Below are 7,121 nucleotides of genomic sequence, written 5' to 3'. Positions count from 1 at the left end.
AAATTTACAAAAAAAATCTACGGATAAAAGAATGTATCTTTTGTCTCTGTGTTTCATACGTTTTTTTCCTTCAATTCACAAGAGGCTGAATGGATCTCACCGGAGAAAGCAACCAAGCGAGCGAAACAGCGGCCCTCTGTATGTGTAGCCCATCTATCTGATGCTGTCTAGTCAAAAAGAGAATGATATTGTTGCCGCCTGTAGCATTGAATGCAAGGAAAGGAAGCCAGTGAGCATTTGGCCTCCCTTGATATATATATATATTTTTTTACAATGATAGTTTATCTCAACGCTGATTGGCTAAGTAAACTCAGCTGTGAATGGTCCTGGCCCAGCCTGAAAAAGTGTAAAGGGAAGCCAGTTTGGATTTGGCTTCACACCAATCACATCACATCAAAAGCCAACCGTCATTGACAGAAAAAAACTTTGTGTTGTGTTGTTGTCCTCTGGTGGCTAGCTAGCTAGCTAAAATTGTCCCTTTCCTAAATTAGCCATGGATGGAGAGGCTAAAAAACATGTGGTTTTACTTACAGTGCATTTGGAAAGTATTCAGAACCCTTGACCTTTTGCACATTGTGTTACATTACAGCCTTATTCTACACACAGTACCCCATAATGACAAAGCAAAAACAGGTTTTTAGAAATGTTTGCAAAAAAAAGAGACAAAACTGAAATATCACATTTACATAAGTATTCAGAACGTTTACTCAGTATTTCGTTGAAGCACCTTTGGCAATGATTACAGCCTTGGGTCTTCTTGGGTATGACGCTACAAGCTTGGCACACCTGTATTTGGGGAGTTTCTCCCATTTTTCTCTGCAGATCCTCTCAAGCTGCACAACTATTTTCCGTTCTCTAGAGATGTTAGATCTTGTTCAAGTCCGGTCTCTGGGTGGGCCACTCAAGGACATTCAGAGATTTGTCCTGAAGCCACTCCTGCATTTTCTTGGCTGTGTTCTTAGGGTAGTTATCCTGTTGGAAGGTGAACCTTTGCCCCAGTCTGAGGTCCTGAGTGCTCTGGAGCAGGTTTTCATCAAGTATCACTCTGTATTTTGCTCTGTAAATCGCTCCCTCGGTCCTGACTAGTCTCCCAGTCCCTGCTGCTGAAAAACCTCCCCACAGCAAGATGCTGCCAGCAACATGCTTCACCGTAGGGATGGTGCTAGGTTTCCTCCAGACGTGACGCTTGGAATTCAGGTCAAAGAGTTCAACCTTGGTTTCATCAGACCAGAGCATCTTGTTTCTCATGGTCTGAGAGCCCTTTAGGTGCCTTTTGGCAAACTCCAAGCCTGCTTTCATGTGCCTTTTACTGAGGAGTGGCTTCCGTCTGGCCACTCTACGAAAAAGGCCTGATTGGCGGAGTGCTGTAGAGATGGTTGTCCTTCTGGAAGGTTCTTCAATCTCCTTAGAGGAACTCTGGAGCTCTGTCAGAGTGACCATTGGGTTCTTGGTCACCTCCCTGACAAAGGCCCTTCTCCCCTGATTGCTCAGTTTGGCCGGGCAGCCAGTTCTTGGAATAGTCTTGGTGTCCAAATTTAATTTAACCTTTAACTAAGCAAGTCAGTTAAGAACAAAATTCTTATTTACAATGACGGCCTACCCCGGCCAAACCCGGACGACGCTGGGCCAATTGTGCGCCGCCCTAAGGGGCTCCGAATCACAGCTGGATGTGATACAGCCTGGATTTGAACCAGGGACGCCTCTTGCACTGAGATGCAGTGCCTTAGTCCGCTGCGCCACTCGGGAGCACAATTTAAGAATGATGGAGGCCACTGTGTTCCTGTGTTCAATGCTGCATAAATGTTTTGGTACCCTTCCCCAGATCTGTGCCTCAACACAATTCTGTCTTGGAGCTCTACGGACAATTCCTATACGACCTCATGGCTTGGTTTTTGCCCTGACATGCACTGTAAACTGTGGGACCATATATAGACAGGTGTGTGTCTTTCCAAATCATGTCCAATCAATTGAATTTACCACACGTGGACTCCAATCAAGTTGTAGAAACATCTCAAGGATGATCACTGGAAACAGGATGCACTTGAACTCAATTATCGAGTCTCATAGCAAAGGGTCTGAATACTTACGCAAATAAGGAATTTCAGTTTTTTATTTGTAATACATTTGCAAAATTGTCTAAACCTGTTTTTGCTTTGTCATTATGCGGTATTGTGTGTAGATTGATGAGGAACATGTGTTATTTAACCCATTTTAGAATAAGGCTGTAACATAACAAAATGTGGAAAAAAGTCAAGGGGTCTGAATACTTTCAGAATCCACTGTGATTCTATGTTCTGGCCAATGATTATAATGGTGATTCTGATCCAACCATAAAGTCATACATTGTGCCCCTGGCCTGAGAGGATGGAAGATCAATGTAGCTAGATGTAGTAGGCTAATATTAACAAGCTGGCTAATTGTTGCCCATGAAGGGAAGTTAGGCTAGCGAGCAAGCATTTTAGCCAGCCTATAGGACAACAACAACTAAAAGCATGTACTGTATGACAAAGTCATAGACTGTTTCGGCAACATGAAAGAGAGGAGGATGGCATTGGTGTGTCTACAAGTAGGGTGAGTCAACATGTTTTTTTCTACTTACGCACGCACACACACACACACACACACACAGATTAAGTTGATTAGACTAAATTGTTTTTGGAATCTTTTAGTTGTCACTGTATTAGACTAAGCAGAGGTGAGTTGATGATGTTGAAATGGTGCTGGAATAGTGGAGGCAGCTCCTGTTTTCTTTGTGACTTGCGGTAACTCTCCGGTATTCTAAATCAATAGTTGTATAGTAGTCCAAAAATGTTGAAAACATGAACTTGCTTGACCATGCTGTAGGGGATGTTACTGTACATGCAATATGCTTTGTGGACTTCACTGGGCAGAGGTTGCTATCCGAAAAAGAAAAAAAATTGGTTGAATTTATTCTGTCACTGTCTTCTTATTGTCTCGGCCTTTAGGCCTATACATCACGGTGTCAAGGCATATGAACTAACAGGTTATAGAGCAAACAAAGGTTGTAATATGGCTTTTATTTTTCTGTCTTGGCTTCCCCATTGATTTGACTCACTCACTGCTACTGATTCTCCATAGTCTGGGAGCCAGATATTCTGCTGCTTTAGCCAACTCCTTCCCTGCTGTCATACCAAACATGTTTAGTCATAGCAATCATCATTGGCTGAAGCAGTAAGACTGCAAGACTGACATCCAGGCTATGTCCACAATTCTTTACTCCTGCCTAGTGCCTATACACTTAACAATGGTGTTTTTCTCTTTCCGTCTTACAGCCTCCTGTTCATTTGACAAGAGGTACAACCTCCTGGAAAACACTAGCAGTCTCATTCACAACAGGGCCAGAATAAATTCTGCTTACATTCTCAATTTACACAGACAATGCAGACACAGTCTGATGCCATCACTGCTCTCTGTGTGTGTGTGTGTGTGTGTGTATGCAGTATTAGTTTTAGTCTGGCTAGTTTGGCGAGACATAATTATACTCTCAAAACAAGGAGGGAATTCTGGCTGTGACAGAAAGGGAGAGAGAGGAGAGAGAAAGAGAGGGAGAGAGTGAGTAAGGTCAGGTAGTCATAGATACTATAGTTGTATGATTCATCCACGTTTTTATTTTGCTGGACCAATCCTCCATAGCTTTAGCAAACACTTGACAATTTAGAAACACAACATGGGGATAACCATATGATTAGAATAAGTTATCATTGTAATTATATGGTAGTAACAGAACAAGACATGGAGACATCCTATTGGATAAAGCCGCCGTGTTGATTTGCTAGTCGTCCAATCAGCTGCCAGAACTCCAGGAAGGTGAGCTCTCCGTCGTTGTTCTCGTCAATTGAGTCCATGAGTCGGTCGATGATCTCAATACTTTGTTATATACCCTTTGTTGGCAATGACAGAGGTCAAACATTTTCTGTAAGTCTTCACAAGGTTTTCACACACTGTTGCTGGTATTTTGGCCCATTCCTCCATGCAGATCTCCTCTAGAGCAGTGATGTTTTGGGGCTGTTGCTGGGCAACACGGACTTTCAACTCCCTCCAAAGATTTTCTATGGGGTTGAGATCTGAAGACTGGCTAGGCCACTCCAGGACCTTGAAATGCTTCTTACGAAGCCACTCCTTCGTTGCCCAGGCAGTGTGTTTGGGATCATTGTCATGCTGAAAGACCCAGCCACGTTTCATCTTCAATGCCCTTGCTGATGGAAGGAGGTTTTCACTCAAAATCTCACGATACATGGCCCCATTCATTCTTTCCTTTACGCGGATCAGTCGTCCTGGTCCCTTTGCAGAAAAACAGCCCCAAAGCATGATGTTTCCACCCCCATGCTTCACAGTAGGTATGGTGTTCTTTGGATGCAACTCAGCATTCTTTGTCCTCCAAACACGACGAGTTGAGTTTTTACCAAAAAGTTATATTTTGGTTTCATCTGACCATATGACATTCTCCCAATCTTCTTCTGGATCATCCAAATGCTCTCTAGCAAACTTCAGACGGGCCTGGACATGTACTGCCTTAAGCAGGGGGACACGTCTGGCACTGCAGGATTTGAGTCCCTGGCGGCGTAGTGTGTTACTGATGGTAGGCTTTGTTACTTTGGTCCCAGCTCTCTGCAGGTCATTCACTAGGTCCCCCGTGTGGTTCTGGGATTTTTGCTCACCGTTCTTGTGATCATTTTGACCCACGGGGTGAGATCTTGCGTGGAGCCCCAGATCGAGGGAGATTATCAGTGGTCTTGTATGTCTTCCATTTCCTAATAATTCCTCCTCAGTTGATTTCTTCAAACCAAGCTGCTTACCTATTGCAGATTCAGTCTTCCCAGCCTGGTGCAGGTTCTACAATTTTGTTTCTGGTGTCCTTTGACAGCTCTTTGGTCTTGGCCATAGTGGAGTTTGGAGTGTGACTGTTTGAGGTTGTGGACAGGTGTCTTTTATACTGATAACAAGTTAAAACAGGTGCCATTAATACAGGTAACGAGTGGAGGACAGAGGAGCCTCTTAAAGAAGTTACAGGTCTGTGAGATCCAGAAATCTTGCTTGTTTGTAGGTGACCAAATACTTATTTTCCCAATAATTTGCAAATAAATTCATTAAAAATCCTACAATGTGATTTTCAGGATTTTTTTCTTCTCATTTTGTCTGTCATAGTTGAAGTGTACCTATGATGAAAATTACAGGCCTCTCATTTTTTTAAGTGGGAGAACATGCACAATTGGTGGCTGACTAAATACTTTTTTGCCCCACTGTATGTGTTGTGATAATTGCGTTGTTTGCCCTGTAACCTGTTAGTTCATATGCTTGACACCGTGATATATAGGCCTAAGGCCGAGACAATAAGAAGACAGTGGCAGAATAAATTCCACCAAACTTTTTATTTTCCCCCCCGGATAGCAACCTCTGTCCAGTGAAGTCCACAAAGCATATTGCATGTACAGTAACACCACTACAGCATGGTCAAACAAGTTAATGTTTTCGACTACTATACAACTATTGATTTAGAACAGCGGAGAGTTACCGCAAGTCACAAAGAAACAGAGAGCTGCCTCTACTATTCCAGCACCATTTCAACATCATCAACTCGCTTAGTCTAATACAGTGACAACTAAAAGATTCCAAAAACAATTTAGTCTAATCAACTTAATCTGTGTGTGTGTGCGTGCGTAAGTAGGAAAAACATGTTGACTCACCCTACTTGTAGACACACCAATGCCATCTTCCTCTTTCATGTTGCCGAAACAGTCTATGACTTTGTCATACAGTACACGCTTTTAGTTGTTGTTGTCCTATAGGCTGGCTAAAATGCTTGCTCGCTAGCCTAACTTCCCTTCATGGGCAACGATTAGCCAGCTTGTTAATATTAGCCTACTACATCTAGCTACATTGATCTTCCATCCTCTCAGGCCAGAGGCACAATGTATAACTTTATGGTTGGATCAGAATCACCATTATAATCATTGGCCAGAACATAGAATCACAGTGGGTTCTGAAAGTATTCAGACCCCTTGACTTTTTCCACATTTTGTTATGTTACAGCCTTATTCTAAAATGGGTTAAATAACACATGTTCCTCATCAATCTACACACAATATCGCATAATGACAAAGCAAAAACAGGTTTAGACATTTTTGCAAATGTATTACAAATAAAAAACTGATACCTTATTTGCGTAAGTATTCAGACCCTTTGCTATGAGACTCGATAATTGAGTTCAAGTGCATCTTGTTCCAGTGATCATTCTTGAGATGTTTCTACAACTTGATTGGAGTCCACGTGTGGTAAATTCAATTGATTGGATATGATTTGGAAAGGCACACACCTGTCTATATATGGTCCCACTTTACAGTGCATGTCAGAGCAAAATCCATCCATGAGGTCGTATAAGAATTGTCCGTAGAGCTCCAAGACAGAATTGGGTTGAGGCACAGATCTGGGGAAGGGTACCAAAACATTTCTGCAGCATTGAAGGCCCACAAGACACAGTGGCCTCCATCATTCTTAAATGGTGCTCCTGAGTGGCCACAGTGGACTAAGGCACTGCATCTCAGTGCATGAGTCCCTGGTTCAAATCCAGGCTGTATCACATCCGGCTGTGATTCGGAGCCCCTTAGGGCAGCGCACAATTGGCCCAGCGTTGTCCGGGTTTGGCCGGGGGTAGGCCATCATTGTAAATAACAATTTTGTTCTTAACTGACTTGCTTAGTTAAAGTTTAAATTAAATTTGGAACACCAAGACTATTCCTAGAACTGGCTGCCCGGCCAAACTGAGCAATCAGGGGAGAAGGGCCTTTGTCAGGGAGGTGACCAAGAACCCAATGGTCACTCTGACAGAGCTCCAGAGTTCCTCTATGGAAATTGGAGAACCTTCCAGAAGGACAACCATCTCTACAGCACTCCACCAATCAGGCTTTTTTCGTAGAGTGGCCAGACGGAAGCCTCTCCTCAGTAAAAGGCACATGACAGCCGCGCTTGGAGTTTGCCAAAAGGCACCTAAAGGACTCTGACCATGAGAAACAAGATGCTCTGGTCTGATGAAACCAAGGTTGAACTCTTTGACCTGAATTCCAAGTGTCACGTCTAGAGGAAACCTGGCACAATCCCTACGG

This window comes from Salvelinus sp. IW2-2015, unplaced genomic scaffold, assembly GCF_002910315.2.
Source record: "Salvelinus sp. IW2-2015 unplaced genomic scaffold, ASM291031v2 Un_scaffold3613, whole genome shotgun sequence".
Classification (NCBI taxonomy): domain Eukaryota; kingdom Metazoa; phylum Chordata; class Actinopteri; order Salmoniformes; family Salmonidae; genus Salvelinus; species Salvelinus sp. IW2-2015.
The sequence above is the reverse complement of the archived record's forward strand: the minus strand, read 5'-3'. Positions refer to the sequence as shown.